This window comes from Rhineura floridana, chromosome 20 (assembly GCF_030035675.1).
Source record: "Rhineura floridana isolate rRhiFlo1 chromosome 20, rRhiFlo1.hap2, whole genome shotgun sequence".
Lineage (NCBI taxonomy): Eukaryota > Metazoa > Chordata > Lepidosauria > Squamata > Rhineuridae > Rhineura > Rhineura floridana.
The window spans coordinates 4134012-4152320 of record NC_084499.1 but is presented as its reverse complement, the minus strand read 5'-3'; the positions used below and the strand labels follow the sequence as shown (position 1 = coordinate 4152320).

Sequence of the window (18309 nt, the reverse complement as noted above, 5' to 3'; positions counted from 1 at the left end):
TTGGACAGGTGCGGGCGACCACTTCTGCTCTGGATCCTTGCCCCTCATGGCTAATAAAAGCTAGCAGGAACGGAACAGCCGGATGGGCCAAGGAGGTGATCAATGCCTCTTTACGAGAGGGAGTGGTACCACCCTGCCTGAAACAGGCGGTGGTGAGACCGCTCCTAAAGAAACCCTCCTTGGACCCTGAAAATCTTGACAACTATAGACCGGTAGCAAATGTTCCGTTCCTGGGCAAGGTTTTAGAGCGTGTGGTCGCTCACCAGGTCCAGGCTCTCTTGGATGAAACTGATTATCTGGATCCATGTCAATCGGGCTTTCGGCCGGGGTTTGGTACAGAAACAGCCTTGGTCGCCCTGTATGATGACCTCTGTCGGGAGAAAGACAGAGGGAGTGTAACTCTGTTGGTTCTCCTTGATCTCTCAGCGGCTTTTGATACCATCGACCATGGTATCCTTCTGGGGCGACTTGCGGACTTGGGAGTTGGAGGCACTGCTTGGCAGTGGCTGTGCTCCTACCTTGAGAATCGTCTCCAGAAGGTGGTGCTTGGGGAGCATTACTCGAGTCCCTGGGTACTCCAATATGGGGTCCCACAGGGTTCAGTTCTGTCCCCCATGCTCTTTAATATCTATATGAAGCCGCTGGGCGAGGTCATTAGGAGATTTGGAGTGCGTTTCCAGCAATATGCTGATGATACGCAGCTCTACTTCTCCTTTTCATCTTCTTCAGGTGAGGCTGTTAATGTACTAAACCACTGCCTGGCCGCGATAATGGACTGGATGAGAGCTAATAAACTGAGACTCAATCCTGACAAGACTGAGATGCTGTTGGTGGGGGGGCTCTCTGCCCAGATGGTTGATGTCCGACCTGCCCTAGATGGGGTTACACTCCCCCTAAAGGAGCAGGTCCGTAGTTTGGGGGTCTTATTAGATCCGCTCCTGTCACTGGAGGCTCAAGTAGCCTCGGTGGCACGGAATGCGTTCTACCAGCTTCGGCTGGTAGCCCAACTACGACCCTATCTGGATAAGGAGAACCTTGCCACAGTTATCCATGCTCTGGTAACCTCTAGATTGGACTACTGTAATGCACTCTACATAGGGTTACCTCTGAAGACGGTTCGGAAACTTCAGCTGGTGCAGAATGCTGCGGCCAGAGTTCTTACTGGGACAAAAAAATTGATCATATAACACCTGTCCTGGCCCAGCTGCACTGGCTACCAATATGTTTCCGGGCCAGATTCAAAGTGTTGGTTCTTACCTATAAAGCCCTTAACGGCATCGGACCGCAATACCTGGCAGAGCGCCTCTCCCGCTATGTACCTACCCGGTCGCTGCGCTCGACGTCGAAGGCCCTTCTCCGTGTCCCAACGCATAGGGAGGCACGGAGAACGATAACTAGAGCTAGGGCCTTCTCAGTGGTGGCCCCCGAACTATGGAACGCCCTCCCTGATGAAATACACCTGGCGCCTTCTTTGTTATCTTTTCGGCGCCAGGTAAAGACCTACCTCTTCGCCCAGGCATTTTAAAAATTTTAAAATTTGAATTGAAAATTGAAAATTTTTAATTATGTTTTATTGTGTTTACATCCACTTGTATTTTAACCTGTTTTATTATGCTGTACACCGCCCTGGGAGCTTATTGCTATAGGGTGGTCTAAAAATGTAATAAAATAAATAAATAAATAAATTACAATTTAAAATGATTAACACGTAAGTAACAGGTGTTAAAAGTTGCATTACATAAAGGGTGTATCAATTTAATATAACTAACTTCTTTCAATTGTTTTATTTTTGCAGCTGCGTCTTTCAAAATTCCAAACAGGTGAAACACTTCACTGACCCTCTACTTAATTATTCCCAGCAGAAGGGTACAACTGAGGAATTCTCACTTCCTAGTCATTTACATACTCAATAAAATTAAACCTCTTGGAGAAAAAAAATCTGTCTCACCTCTTCTGCCCTCCCCATCGCTCTAACTTTGTGGCTCAGCTGTTCCATTATGGCAATTTGCCAAACCACTTGATCATTGCTGAGGTGCTGGGCAGACCACTTCGTGATTTATTTGCCTGTTGTAGCAATTGTCATGCACTGTGCTAGATACTGTATGATTTTTGCCTTTTAATTGCTTCTTTGGTCTTATATGTTGTATTTTATTGTCTTTTAATTTGAATCCTAGAGAATTTAAACTGTAATAAAATAAAATAGAATATAAAATATAAAATAAATAAAAAATACAATTAATAATCAATATGAATATTTAATGTGACAGGTGTGCCATCTTCAACCAGAAATCCACAGATGCCCCATGAACCACCTGACTGAAGCTTGGTCCTCAGACCACAGTTTGGGAACCCCTGCTCTGCGATATCCCAGTGATCTTTGTTTCCTAAATAGTCATCTCTACAGTGAACAGAGACACCCTCTAGGACTAGGTAAATCAGGGCCCACTTTGTAATGTTCACATACACACGCATGGAATAAGGATGTTTACCACTGTCCTGATGCTCCCTTATTTTAACTGTACTAGGCTGGGCCTGGCAACCAAGAGGTCTTCTGTATCTTTAAAAGTTGTGCAGAGGGAAGGGAGAATTCCACCTTGTGGTTTTTCTCATTACAGTGTTGCAAGAACACCTGCACTTGGCTGACTTTCCCTTCTCCTAAAGATACAAGATCAGTCTCAGGCCATGAACCTGGCAACCCTAAACTGTACTGATGGCTACTCCCACTTTAATAAACTTATATTATTTATTTAAAGCATTTTTATCCTGCTCTACAGCAAAGAGTGGCTTACTAATGTCAATAATGAGATCTCAAGTTTACAAATCCAGAAGACATGACAGCAAAGGAAAAGGGATTTGGAGCGAGGAAGAAAAATGCAAACTCAGGGCCTTGTTTCTTAGTTACCTTCAACAAAAGACCACCTAGCTCTGTGTCCTGTTGCCTATAAGACTTCATCCCTATTCTCCGTCTGGCCCACATCCACTGGTCTTTGGAGGATGTGCCCCTGACTGTCTCCAGCTACAAAGGCTGCCCAAGGTGCCTAGAATGAATTTCATATATCTAGGGGAATGTTAATATGAATGGTTTTGTTAGTTTGCTAATATGGAAAAAAACTATATTTATGAAATATGTTCGTATACATCTATGTATTGTTGTACAAATATATTTATTTGCTCACTGTTGACATGAGCTGCTTTTGAGCATTATTTGGGAAAGCAATATATAAATAAACTTGACGATAATGATGACAACAGAGTGCTTTATTGCTGCCCTGCAGTTATCTCATTGGAGACTAAACTGCAATTGTTGCTCTGTCCTTTGCCCCCACGTCAAGGAGGAAATAAATGGATGCCTCATATTCTCTTTGCATGGCGTAAGAACATGGAGTGTGCTGCCTTTGAAAAGTGAACTCAGCTGTGCCCAGAAGAAGTAATTGCTCTTGAGGCATCTGCATAGTCTTGTCCCACAATCCCGGGGGAGGGGGGGAAACAGCAGCAAAATCTGGAGATGTTCAAAAGAAAATGGCACAGAAAGGATGTGGAACAGGAAAGGGGAAGACAGTGAAATGTGTAATGTTACAAGTGATACCTGCAACAAAATGCAACCGTGCTAAAAGAGTTGCACTGGTTACCAGTTGCTTACCGGGCCCAATTCAAGGTGTTGGCTTTGACCTTTAAAACTCTATACGGTTTCGGCCCAGTCGATCTAAAGGAGCGCCTCCAGCATCATCAGCTATGCCGCCCAACAAGATCAGCCTCAAAAGACCTTCTCTCCATCCCATCAGTCAAAACAGCCAAACTGGTGAGGACTAGAGAGAGGGCTTTTTCAATCGTGGCCCCCACCCTATGGAACTCCCTCCCAAATGATCTCCACCATGCCCCTTCTATGATAAGCTTCCGCCGGGCCTTGAAGACCTGGCTCTTCAGGCAGGCTTTTGGGGTGGGTTAGGTTTTATCTTCATTGTTTTTAGATTTTTAATGTCTAGGTATTGTATGCCTGTTTTGTACGTCGCCCAGAGTGGCTGGACAGCCAGCCAGATGGGCGACTGATACATTCAATAAATAAATAAATAAAATGTTGCAGTGTGGAGTGATTTTGTTCAGGGTTCCAGTCACCCTGGTTTTATGCCCCCTCACAACAGTCAGTCAGCATTCTATGCCCACTAAGCATTCTCACTCCTTACTGAGCTGTTTGGGGGTTCTCTCCCCCCACTTTAGCTTTCCCCCCTCTTTTGGAGTTTCTCCAAGCCTCTTTCATGTGATTGGAGCTGAATCGTCACTCACAAGCTGCGCATCAGAAACAGAAGGAATGCTATGAATATGTATAAATATGTATGTGTATGCATATATCTATAACTATGTATGCATGCTCATGCACAATTTAAAACAAACACACAGAGCAGGAATTCTAATACACAGTTCTGTTCAGCTCTGCACAGCTCCCAGGCAATCACTAACTGTTTAGCTTTTAGGGAAAGCACATCACAGTGAGCTCTGAAGAGATGTTCAGACCAGAACCTAATCATTTTCAATGCTCCCTCATTTTGCTCCAATAGAAGCTAAGATTATTCCTAAACCAAACAACACCAACGATTCGGATGTGTTAAAGATATATGCATGCAGGTGTTGGATCTGTTGCTGCACTAGAGAAAGTGTACAGAGGGCAATGAAGATGATTAAAGGCTTGGAGAGACTCTCCAGCGAGGGGACACTTAAGAAGACTGGGACGGTTTACTTAAGGAGAGAAACACAGAGAGGGTGATAAAATAATGAATGTTTCCAAGGTGGCAAATGGAAAAGACATAGTTCTGCCTGTCTCTCATCTCAAGAACAAGGAGTTACTCGGTTAAGCCGGTGAACTCTGGAACTTCTATCAATGAAAGGCTTCCCTTAGGCCTTGCAAATTAATCGTGGATGTCACTGCCCCTTAATGGAGATGGCCATACTTGGGACAGTCATTTATTTAGCCCGTCCACGTCACTCCACTTTTGGAGTCCCTTCACTGGCTCCCGGTCTATTTCAGGATGCAGTACAAGCTGCTGGTTTGAGCTTTGAAAGCTTTATGCCACCTAGCTCCTCCTCACCTCTCCGCTCTCACTCCTCCTTCTAGCCCTGCTTGGGATCTCCCCTCCTCAAACTCTGGGCTTCTTACCTGTCCCAGAGTTGCTTGCTCCGTAGCTCGACTTGGCCCATTTTCTCTCGCTGGTCTGTATTCCTGGAATTGTCTCCCAGAGCACTTGCAGATGGCTCCCTCAATGCCAGTGTTTGAGTCTTATTTAAAGCTTTCCTTTCCCCCCCCCCAAAGCTTTGGGAGTTTCAACTTACTTTAAAAATAATAATCTATATTTGTATACCTTGAGTATGTGTATTTGAAGTCCTCGCTTTGTCCTCTATTTCCTTCCTTCCTGTGTTGTTCTTATTTAATTTTATTTAGATTATGTGCCTTTGGGGGCAAGGACTTGTTTTATTTTATGTACAGTGGCATGCACATCTGACAGTGCTTTATAAATAAATAAATAATAACAGTCAAGTCAGGTGCTCATCCCAGTCTATTGACCAATACGAGAAAACACAGAGTAAAAACAAAATCCCAGCCTCAATAGACCCAATTATTAAAAATGTTGAGCTAAAAACCAACAGTCAAAGCAGGACTAAGAGGTATGACAATGTCACATCCACACCTTATATTTGAAGCAGTATCATACCACTTTAACAATCATGGGACAACCGAGAAGAGATCCCGGCCCTCCTCTGTGTGACAACTTTTCATGTACTTGAAGAGTGCTACCATATCTCCCCTCAGATTTGGGGAGGGCAGGGGGGAAAGTGCTGTGGCGCTAGTGATAATCCATGAGCTGCTGACAGGACATGCAAGTTAAATAGCGCCCACAGTGGCCAACCAAATGCCCCAATCAAACTCACTAGCAGGACCTGAGCACTACGGCACTCTTCCCCCTTGCAATTCCCAGCATCCAGGATTTGGAGGTGCACTGCGTCTGACAAGTGGAGTTAGAACATAGCTATAATGGCTAGTAGCCATGAACAGCCTCATCTCCATGAATGTGTCTAATCCTCTTGGAACACTTCACGAATGTGCATGTAAAAAGAGACTTCCTTTCCAATGGTGGCTAGTGCTCATTGGGATTGGTAGGGCAGAAGACAGGGAGCCCAACAGTAGGTGGCGCCAGAGCAAGTGATAGGCAGAGCCAACTCATTCTAGTTTTGCCTCCATCCTTCTCCCTGCTGAATTCTACAAGGGCCACACCAAGGCTGCAAACACACTTGCAGTTATACTTGATCCACTTCTGTTTTTTTAATCCAGTTACACGCAACATTTATCATACTCTGCCACTTTTTACTCCAAAATCTGGGATTTTTGAGATCGGATATGTTTTCCCTTCAAGCCAGCTTCACACTGATATGAAAACTGTTTGGTCTATCAACCCGTTGCAACTCCGAGGTGTGCCCAATAGAAACATTTTGCAGAGGGAGTTGTAGCTGTGAGAGAGGAATAACCTCTCCTTGGTATCCTTAACAAACTACAGTTTCCAGGATTCTATGGGGGAAGCCATGACTGTTAAAGTGGTATGATACTGCTTCAAATATATGTAAATAATATGTAATAGCAGTAGTAATACTGTGCCATTTTCCAAGCTACATTTGAAGGAGGTCCTTTGTTTGGCTGTGTTTCCATCCCACTCTGATCCTACAAACATCCACCTCTCTCCAAAGAACGTCCCCCACCAATCTTGTAAAAAGATCTGCTACATCTCTCTCTCTATATATATACTATATTTCTGTAAGCCCCATCATGCTGCAGTTCGATTGGCCACAGGCAGGTGGAGCTGCAAACTGCAGTGTAACTGAGCTGTTCTGGGCTAAAGGCCGGGGGTTGGGAGAAAGGCAGGCAGGCCGGTAAGCAGCCCAAGTGGTCTGGCAGCAATAGCATTTGACAAGAAGGGAGCAGCAGCATTTGACAAGCGGGTGGCTGCGCAGGGCAGCAGCAGGTCTGAAGTGGCATTGGAACAGGTGGGATGAGGCAAGAGGGCCCATGGTGGCTGAAGTGTGCCAATCCCCAGGAATATTTCGAGGGGTTTGGCGGGGGTGTCTGGGGGGTGGGGGTGGAGCACATAGCACGCAGGGGCAAAGCCCCTAGTATGTATCATGCCACTGCTTTCTTTATATTGCTTATTTCCCTAATTTCACCTGTTTTTCTGTCTTCTTCATGTGGGGTATGCTCAGAGAACTTTGTTTCAGGAACAGATAATTCTCTCATTGCTCCTGATCACCTAGAACTATGAGAAACCAGGAGCCCCTGCTCAGGCGATGGGGTGGAGCAATGGGGAATCAGGGGTCCAGAGGAAATGAGTCACAATGAAACTGCTTTATATCTGGTCAGACCACTGGTACCTCTAGCCCAGAGTCCCCAATACTGGCTGGCTGTGGCTCCCCAAGGTTCCGGGTAGGAATCTTTCCCAGCTAAGGGATTCATCTCGACACCTTGTGCATGCGAGGCAGAAGCTCTGCCAGTGAGCAACGGTCCCTCCCATGTGGCTCACCTTCAGACTTCATGGTGAATATGGTGGGTCTCTGGCACCATCTGTAGCGGAGCTGGCTGAGAGGCTGGAAGGCCTTCAAATTCGAGCCTTTGAAGCTTGTGGCTGCAAGCTCTGGAGAAAGAGGCGGGAGGGGGAGAAACTATTTATTTATTTATTTGCCTTAAATAAAACAACAATACAGCCACCCATTGGAACTATTCATTCCTCTTCCTTACCCCCACCTCCTTCAGGGATGGGTGGCCCACTCAGGCTGGCGAGGGCTTCAAACCCTTACAGGTCCCAGCAATCCTGCATGAAATTTCAGTATGTCATTGCCACCCTGGGCTGCTGCTGGGAGGAAGGGCAGGATATAAATCAAATAATAAATAAATAAATAACGCCACAGCAGCTGAGCACAGTGGAGTCTTGAATGCAGGTGGTCAGACTTTAGGCCTGTCAGAACTGGTTTTTTTGCTAGGGCCCCAATATCTACCAACCAGAGCCACCTGTAAAAGGCAGTCAGAATTAACAAAAACCAGGAGGGCCTCTGAGCATATTCTGAGCCGAGGACTTTTGTTCTCAGAACTGAACTCACCGTCCTTACATGCACAAGCCCACTTTCTTCATCTACGCAGACTAATTTAGACGGGGAAAGTTGGTTTTGTTACACCGTTGGGAGTCACATACCCTTGCTGCCAATCTATGGCAAATCACCAGCAGATCCTGATCTACCTTCTGCCTACCCCTGGTCCAGAGGACTGTCTCAGTGCTGACATGTCCCAAAGTAGAAAAGGGTATCTGTTTTCCCTGCTTTCCTGCTTTTCCAGGAATTTGCTGAAATGCCAAACTCCAACCATGCAGACGCACCATCTGGAGGGGCCTTTAGAAGCCTTCCTACTTAATTGCAGAGCTCAGCACTGGGTTGGAAGGGAAGGACTCTGAGCCCCATTGCAGACGGCCGGCCAAACACAGCTACCAAACAAGGCGGGCAAGGCTTCCTCCTCTCACTTCATTTGTTGTGGATGAAGCAACAGCAACAACATAACACACTTCATAACAATTCGTGTTAGAGAACCATCAACTTGATGGTTTTTCACTCATTACTGAATATTCAGAAACTGCCTTTTAAACCACTCCCATTCCATTTGACTTAGGGAGAAGCAATTTCATTCACACTGTGTGCAGCTTTCACAAAGTGAGCTGATGCATTGCTTACAAATGCGAGGGGGGTTGCTCTCCTCATGCTAATATACCTCCGCTCCAAAACAGTCAACAATCACCAGCCCTTGAATCACTCTGTGTTCCTTGGGACATTTATGCTTCTCCCTATCACCGTCTCCTTCCGCTAAGTGGATGAGTCATCCACTTCAGTATCATTTCTATAAAGAGATACTGCCGAGTACATACTTAGCTGGGATTACCGTCTTCTGCTTAAGGTGAGGGAGGGGGCACAACTCAATTGGTTTTGAGCAGCTCTGATGTAATGAAGACATCTCCAATGCCCTTGCATCATTGCAAGCAACTGAGAGAGTCACCTGGAGGTTTGGGCTGATGTCAATGACATGCTACTTTGTCATAACCTTGGGGTCAGACTCCCCTTCTTCAGCGGATGAGGCCAGAGATTCGTAGTGGGAGAGGGAATTTTATTTTATTTATTTATTACATTGGTGTCCCACCTTCTCCCAGTAAGAGCACAGGGCAGAAAACAAAAACACTAAAAATGCTAAAACATCATAAAAACAGACCTTTAAAACATATTAAAACAAAACATCTTTAAAAACGTATTTTTAAAAAAGCTTTAAAAACATCTTAAAAAGCAATTCCAACACAGACACAGTCTGGGATGAGGTATCCGCTTAAAAGGCTTGCTGAAAGAAGCTCTTCAGGAGGCGCCAAACAGATAACACAGATGGTGCATGTCTAATATTTAAGAGGAGGGAATTCCAAAGGGCAGATGCCACAACACTAAAGGTCCTCTTCCTATGTTGTGCGGAATGAACCTCCTGATGAGATTATATCTGCAGGAGGCCCTCACCTACAGAGCGCAGAGACCGGCTGGGTATATAAGGGGTAAGACAGTCTTTCAGGTATCCTGGTCCCAGGCTGCATAGGGCTTGGTACACCAAACAGAACCTTGAACTTGGCCCGGTAGCTAATGGGCAGCCAGTGCAATCCTTTCAGGGATTTGCCCTTAGGTAATAGCCCCAGAAGTGCCTAAGTAACTAGAAGCACTTCTGCAAGAAAAGTGTGGAGTGCTAGAACCCCTCTGGGCTGAGGGCATCACATTGCCTTCCTCTGGCTCAGAGAATTCCAGCTCAGAAGCTCTAGTGCAACCATAAGTCTCCCCAACGTCAGACAACAGCTGCTAAAGCAGGCTGTGTCTCTTTCAACTGAGGGGCTTCTCTCAGCGAAGGCAGAGCTAGCAACTGAGACAGACTCTGGCTCTTCGAGACTCAGACTGAGGAAGACGGCTGCTGAAGCAACATCTGAACCCTGTGCGGAGCTGTCCACAGTACCCTTGTCTCTACGGGGATCAGTGCTCCCAACTGAACAAACTCTACCTTGTTGTTCCATGTTCTGATCCCAGAGAGAGAGTGAATGTAACGATCTGCTGTCTATCAGTTCAGGAGTGGATGGGGGTGTACAAATTGAAACTTAATTCAAATGAGATGGAGTCAGGCAACTGGGATGTTTACTCTGTTCTTGCATGGGACTGCAGTCCCCTTGAAGCAGCAGGTGCATAGCAAGGTGCTGCTCACGGACCTGGCCCTTCCCTTAGAGGCACAAATGGTAGCCAGGAAGTGCCTTTTAGCAGCTAGGACTGGTTTGCAAGCTGTGGTCTGTCCTGGGAAAGGAGGACTTGGCATCAGTCATCCATGCCGTGGTTGCTTCTATCTGAGCTTCTTTTCACAGACAGTCTGGGAACTTCAGTTGATGGGAAGTGTGACTGCCAGACTGTTATCTGATCCTGAAACATTAAAGCATTTAACTCTGATCTTGTGCCATCTACATTAGTTGCCTCTTTCCAGGTTTAATATTGCTGGTCTCAGCTTTTGAAACCTTAAAGCTTAGGGCCGTATTACCTCAGAACCCCCTGCTCTCACATGACCCCTGGGGGGTTGACATCTGCTTTGCAAGCCCTTCTCTGTGACCATCCTTACAAAAGATCAGACAGGTGGAACCTGAGAAGCGATGCCTTGTTGATGGTGGTGCCAAGATTATGGAATACTCTCACAGTGAAGATCTACTGGTATATCCTCTTGTCCTGTTTTTAGACCATTGTTGAAGACTTTTTTTTTTAAAAGGTCATCTACCTTTTAATGCAGGAGTAGATAACCTGTGGCCCTCCAATATGCTGTTGGCTTCCAATTTCCATCCGCCCCAGCCAGCATCGATGATATGAATTCACATTCAACAACATCTAGAAGGCTAACAGGTTTATTCTTCTAAAGTGTGGCCTGTTGAATTTACACAGTGCTTTCCTGGTCAGGTTCTATACCACAATATCATAAAATATCAGGCATACATCATTAAAACAGAAAACCTCATTAAAAACAATGCAGATGATCATTAAAGTGACTGGCTAATCAAAAGAAATAAAAAATGAAATGGCAGCAGGGGCCTGTCAGCATAAAAAGGTCTTCAAGAGAAGCCTAAAAGTCAAATGTGAGGATGCCTGCTGAATTTCTGCTGAAAGAGTGTTCCACAGCATGGGACCAGCACCACGACATGCCCTACTCCTAGTTCGTTCTCTGTAACATGAGGACAACCGACAGGATTCCTCTGGATGATCTCAGTGATTGAGCTGGAATATAAGGGCTCAGGTGGTCCCTAAGGTACCTAGGCTGACGTTGTTCAGGGCTTTGCAGGTCAGCACAAGAGCCTTGAACCTGGCCCAGGGCAGCCAGTGAAGATGTTTTAGCAGAGGTGCTATCTGCACCCATTGACAGCCTAGCATTCTATACCAGCTGGAGCTTCCAGAACAGATCCATTTCCTGTGTCGTGCTTTAGTGCTGCCATTTTTTTGGCTGGTTTTTATTGAGTTGTTTCTATTAATATTGTATTTATTGTATTTAATATTGTATAGTTTATCTGGGGGATCGCTTTACCCTGCATGTGCCCACTTGACCCCGTCGATCTGCAGAACTGCCACTGTTACTGGTGCCACATTTATGTTATTTGTAAGAAATTGCATTTGTAAGAAATTATTGTTTTCCTGTGGCATTATCTACTCTTTGGAACTCCCTGCCTATTGACATCAGGCAGGCACTTTCGCTGTATTCTTTTCAGCGTCTGCTTAAAACATTTGTGTTTGGGCAAACCTATCCAGCCACAAAGATGTTGATGTATTTTAATCTTTTCAGTTCACTGCTGTTTTAATCCTTTTAAAAAGTGTTTTTAATTAGTTGTTTGGAACTGGTTTTATTGATAATTTTAAAATTTCTTGTAAACTACTTAGAGGTTGTTGTTTCTTTTACAGTCAAGTGGCATATAAATTTTGTTAAATAAAAAGTAAAATAAATAATGTATCTTTTATCATTGGTTATTTTCAAACAGAAAAAGAGGATATAAATAAATAAACTGCCACCGTCATATATGAAGGACTACACATGAGGAAGGCTTAAGGAATTTACGCCTTGTAAATCCTAATACAAATTGACCTGATTCTCCACCTTCTGGACTAAGGTGTGGATCACAACATCATTATCCATTGGCTATTGCCTTCCTCAAAAAAAAAAAAAGTCAAAGTGTATGCATTATTTTGAGAGAACACATTTTAAAATTTGCATTTAAAACCACAATTAAATGCAATTTAAAGATTTATTTTTTAAATAATCACAGATGATGACGATTAATTGCACTTGTACCACACTCTTCTGCCAAAAAGGCTCTCAGAACAGCTTACATACAATCAAGAAGTTTCTGCCCGCAGGCTTACAACCTAAAAAGCATGACATACAAGGGAAAAGGGGCAGAGAGGGAAGAGGAAAAAAGCAAACTCAAGCAACAATTTCTTAACAAATAGTCATTCTTATAATGATTAAAACAGTTGTTGCTGTTATGACTTATGGCGACCCTATGAATCAGTGACCTCCAAGCGCATCTGTCATGAACCACCCTGTTCAGATCTTGTACATTCAGCTCTGTGGCTTCCTTTATGGAATCAATCCATCTCTTGCTGGCCTTCCTCTTTTTCTACTCCCTTCTGTTTTTCCCAGCGTTGTTGTCTTTTTCTAGTGAATCATGTCTTCTCATTATGCGTCCAAAGTATGATAACCTCAATTTCATCATTTTAGCTTCTAATTATAGTTCTGGTTTAATTTGTTCTAACACTCAATTATTTGTTTTTTTCCACAGTCCATGGTATTATTTATTATTATTATTATTTATTAAATTTATATACCGCCCGACTAGCAATAGCTCTCTGGGCGGTGAACATAAAATAGCATAAAAATACAATGAATAACAAAATAATACTAAAATACAATCAACAATCCAATACAATAAACATTTTTAAAAGTAAATCAGTGTAACTTAAAATGCTTCAGAGAATAGGAAGGTTTTGACCTGGCGCCGGAAGGAGAGCAGAGTCGGCGCCAGGCGTACTTCCTCGGGGAGACTGTTCCATAGTTCGGGGGCCACCACTGAGAAGGCCCTAGATCTTGTCATCACCCTCCGGGCCTCCCTGTGAGTTGGAACCCGGAGGAGGGCCTTCGTAGTAGAACGTAGAGTACGGGCCGGTTCATATCGGAAGAGGCGTTCCGCAAGGTATCGTGGTCCCGCACCGTATAAGGCTTTATAGGTTAATACCAACACTTTGAATGTAGCCCGGAAACATATTGGCAACCAGTGCAAGCTGGCCAGAACAGGTGTTATATGCTCGGACCGCTTGGTCCTTGTCAGCAATCTGGCCGCCGCATTTTGCACTAGTTGTAGCTTCCGAACTGTCTTCAAAGGTAGCCCTACGTAAAGCGCATTACAGTAATCCAAACGTGAGGTTACCAGAGCATGTACCACTGATGTAAGGTCCTCTTTACTCAAATAGGGACGTAGCTGGGCTACCAACCGAAGTTGGTAAAACGTATTCCTAACCACCGAGGCTACTTGAGCCTCAAGTGAGAGGGAAGAGTCTAAAAAGACTCCCAGACTATGAACCCGGTCCTTTAGGGGGAGTGTAACCCCATCCAGGACAGGGTATATATCCACCATCCGATCAGAGAACCCGTCCACCAACAGCATCTCAGTCTTGTCTGGATTGAGCTTCAATTTGTTAACTCTCATCCAGTCCATTGTCGCGGCCAGGCAACGGTTCAGCAAATCGACAGCCTCACCTGAAGAAGATGAAAAGGAGAAGTAGAGCTGCGTGTCATCAGCATACTGATGACAACGCACTCCAAAACTCCTGATGACCTCTCCCAACGGCTTCATGTAGATATTAAAAAGCAGGGGGGACAAAACTGACCCCTGCGGGACCCCATATTGGAGAACCCGCGGTGTCGAGCAATGTTCCCCAAGCACTACCTTCTGGAGACGACCCGCCAAGTAGGAGCGGAACCACTGCCAAGCAGTACCTCCAACTCCCAACTCCGCGAGCCTCTCCAGAAGGATACCATGGTCGATGGTATCAAAAGCCGCTGAGAGATCAAGGAGAATCAACAGAGTTACACTCCCTCTGCCTCTTTCCCGACATAGGTCATCGTACAGGGCGACCAAGACTGTCTCGGTGCCAAAACCGGGCCTAAAACCCGATTGAAATGGATCTAGATATTCAGTTTCATCCAATAGCACCTGGAGCTGGCCAGCAACCACCTGTTCCAAGACCTTGCCCAGGAATGGAACATTTGCCACTGGCCTGTAGCTGTTAAAATTGTCTGGGTCCAAGGAAGGCTTTTTCAGGAGTGGTCTCACCACTGCCTCTTTCAGACAGCCCAGGACCACTCCCTCTCGTAAAGAGGCATTTATCACTTCCTTGGCCCAGCTACCTGTTCCATTCCTGCTAGTTTTTATCAGCCAGGAGGGGCAAGGATCCAGTACCGAAGTGGTTGCATGTACCTGTCCAAGCACCTTGTCCACGTCCTCGAGTTGAACCAACTGAAGCTCATCCAACAAAACAGGACAATACTGTGCTCCGGACATCTCACTAGGATCTACTGCTATAACTTGAGAGTCTAGGTCCTGGCGGATACATGAGATCTTATTCTGGAAGTGATCGGCAAACTGATTACAGCGGGCTTCTGATGATTCCACCGTGTCCAGAGGGTTTGAATGGAGAAGCCCCCGGACAACTCGAAAGAGCTCCGCTGGGCGGCAAAGAGATGATTTAATAGTGGCAGCAAAATGATGTTTTTTAGCTGCCTTCACTGCTCCTACATAGAGCTTAGTCGAAGCACTAACCAGCGCATAATTGTATCCGTCGGGAGTTTGTCTCCATTTCCGCTCAAGCCGCCTCCTATCTTGCTTCATCGCTCTCAGCTCCGGAGTATACCATGGAGCTGTATGAGCTCTACACAGGAGAGGGCGTGCAGGAGCGATCGTGTTTACAGCCCAGGTCATCTCCGTATTCCACAGAGCGACCAGGGCTTCAGTAGGAGCGCCAGTCCTATCAGCCGGAAAATCCCCCAGAGCCCTTTGAAAACCTTCAGGATCCATTAGTCTCTGGGGGCGGACCATTTTAATAGGTCCCCCACCCTTGCAGAGGGAAGAGGCTACTGAAAGTCTAAACTTCAGCAAGCAGTGGTCTGTCCATGACAAAGGGAGTGTTGTAAAACTCCCCACATCCAGATCACTTTCCCCATGCTCAGTAGCAAAAACAAGGTCTAGAGTGTGCCCCGATACATGTGTTGGACCACTAACATATTGAGACAGCCCCATGGCTGTCATGGAAGCCATGAAGTCCTGAGCCGCGCCAGACAAAGTGGTCTCAGCATGAATGTTGAAATCCCCCAGTACTATTCGTCTGGGGGACCTCAACAATATATCCGAGACCACTTCCGCCAGCTCAGTTAGGGAAGCCATTGGGCAGCAAGGTGGGCGGTACACCAAAAGGATTCCCAGCCTGTCCCTCTGGCCCAACACAAGGTGCAAACACTCCAGGCCAGTAACTGAATGAACATGGTGCTTGGTGAGTGAGATGGAACTCTTATAGACGACAGCAACCCCACCTCCCCGACCCTCAGATCTACCATGATGCTGAACCAAGTACCCCGGTGGGCAGAGCTGGGAGAGACTGACTCCTCCCTGCTCACCCACCCAGGTCTCGGTTATACATGCCAGATCGGCTGCCTCATCCACAATCAAATCGTGGACGAGGGAGGTTTTATTATATACCGATCTGGCATTTAATAACAGCAACTGGAGATCTGAGAGTTGGCTGATAGGACTACCAACGACCTTGCGGGTGTGGGAAGGACCGGAACAAGGCACAGCCACAACATGTCTGGACCGCGTTCCCCTTACCTGGCACGTCCTTCTCACAGCGCCATACCTTCCTTTGCCCGTCACTACGGTAATTGGGGCCCCCTCAAGTCTCCCCACCTGATGGATAAAACTCTCTCCGAAGCACATAATACAACTAAAATATACAACAATTAAACGTATAAAAACAGCTATATATACAGCCATATATACAGCATATAAACATACACACTCACTCAGACATACATTCATATAATCAGGCACCCATTCAACTCAAATTGCATCAACACACCAACAAAAAAGAAAAAGAAAAAGAAAAGAAAGCAGCAGCAGCAGCAAGAGCAGCAGCCTCTCCTTCCCTTGGGCGATGGTTTCTTCCTCCTGCAGGCACTGGGTCTCCCAGGCCACCTCAGCCAGCCGGCTTATGTATCCCTCCAAAGAGGGACAGGTGGTAAGAATCAGTCCTGGCTGGCTGGGTACCTGGGGCCTGGTCCTGCCAGGCAGAAGTCCCTCTGGGAAGGGTGGTGGAGGTGGTGGTCCCACGGCAGCAGCAAGAGCAGCAGCAAGAGCAGCAGCCTCTCCTTCCCTTGGGGCGATGGTTTCTTCTTCCTGCAGGCACTTTTTCTCCTATATCACTTTTTCTGCTATATCTTCATAGGGGCCTCATGTTGGGACTTAGACCCAACACATTACGTCGACATGCGTCCACCCTGTCGTCCATTCTTTCAGTATCTGCCACTGACGCCCCTATTGCCTCACATCCGTTTATCAAACGCTTCCTTAGAGGCACTGCTCTACGCTCGCCGGCTGTAGCTCACCGCTTTCCATCATGGAGTTTGTCAAAGGTTCTACAGGCCTTACAACGTCCTCCGTTTGAGCCACTCAGGACTGTGCCTTTACGTCTGTTGTCTTTCAAGGTCCTGTTCCTGATTGCGATTACATCAGCGAGAAGAGTCTCGGAACTGGGAGCATTGTCTTCTGCTCGCCACCTCTGTGTCTTTCACAAGGATTCTGTTATGCTGAAAACTGATCCTTCATTCCGTCCCAAGGTCAATTCAGTTTTCCATTGCAACCAGGACATTGTTCTACCTTCATTTTGTCCGAATCCTACTCATCCGCTCGAGAAGGCTTGGCATTCGTTGGATGTTCGGAGGGCTCTCAAGACCTACCTGTCCAGGACCCAGGATATACGAGAGACTCTTTGTTTGTATCCTTTCATCCAAGGTCTATGGGGCATAAAGTAGCTAATTCCACCTTATCCCGCTGGTTGCGTGCATGTATTACCTTAGCCTATGAGTCCCTTAAGATTCCAGTTCCGCCTAGTATAACAGCTTATTCCACTAGATCAGCAGCCACTTCGGCTGCTTTTGCTACTAACGCTCCTGTTGCCGATATTTGTAGAGCTGCTGTTTGGTCTACTCCACACTCGTTCATAAGGCATTATAAAATAGATCGTTATGCCTCTGCCGATGCCTCATTTGGCAGACGAGTTTTGCAACAGGTTCTTAATGACGACTAGTATGTGGGTGGTCCCTCCCGGTTATGGGCTGCTTTGGTACATCCAGCATGATGGCATTCCTCCTATGGAAAATGGACCATTGGTCTCACCTGAAGGGTGATTTTCATAGGAGAATGCCATCATGACCCTCCCAGTTGGAGGATAACTACATAATTTTTGGGATGGTTTATATATTACAGTTCGTCATTATATTATATTATATTACATTAAATTTTAATTCTCTAGTGAAGTCAAGACTTCTATTACTGTTTTCGCTAGGTTAGAGTCAGATATTATTAATGTTACTATTATTATGTTATGTTCTTGCTGCTAGGCCCGTTGGCCTTTTTTCCTGCATGTTTAGATATATCTCTTTGGACTCGCTGCGAATGAACTGGAGAGTGGGAGGGGCCTGACGCCCTAGTCTTGACTTCAGAAACATTCTTGCCTTTGGACGATAGGACGAGCTATAATCCTATATCCTATAGCACTTTTTTTTTTTTTTTTGCGCAAAGCTCTCCTCCAACACCACATTTCAAATGAGTTGATTTTTTTATTACCCACTTTTTTCACTGTCCAGCTTTCACATCCATTCCATCGGGAATACCAGGGTCTGAATGATCCTGACTTTGGTGTTCAGTGATACATCTTTGCATTTGAGGACCTTTTCTAGTTATCTCATAGCTGCCCTCCCCAGTCCTACCCTTCTTCTGATCTCTTAACTATTGTCTCCATTTGGGTTAATGACTGTTCCAAGGTATTGATAATCTTTGACAAGTTCAATGTCCTCATTGTCAACTTTAAAGTTACATAAATCTTTTGTTGTCATTACCTCAGTCTTCTTGATGTTCAGCTGTAGTC

At 45.6% G+C, this 18309-nt stretch overlaps 1 long non-coding RNA gene across 1 annotated transcript in view; it reads right to left on the bottom strand.

Annotated features, from left to right (window-relative positions):
• Positions 1-3193: 3193 nt before the first annotated feature.
• The window catches only part of LOC133374015 (uncharacterized), a 47424-nt gene continuing 32308 nt past the window's right edge, over positions 3194-18309 (bottom strand). The window contains exons 2-3 of the long non-coding RNA XR_009759794.1: positions 7557-7667; positions 3194-3499 (exon numbers count right to left, since the gene is read on the bottom strand). This is a non-coding gene — a long non-coding RNA (uncharacterized LOC133374015). The remainder of the gene's footprint in view (positions 3500-7556; positions 7668-18309) is intronic.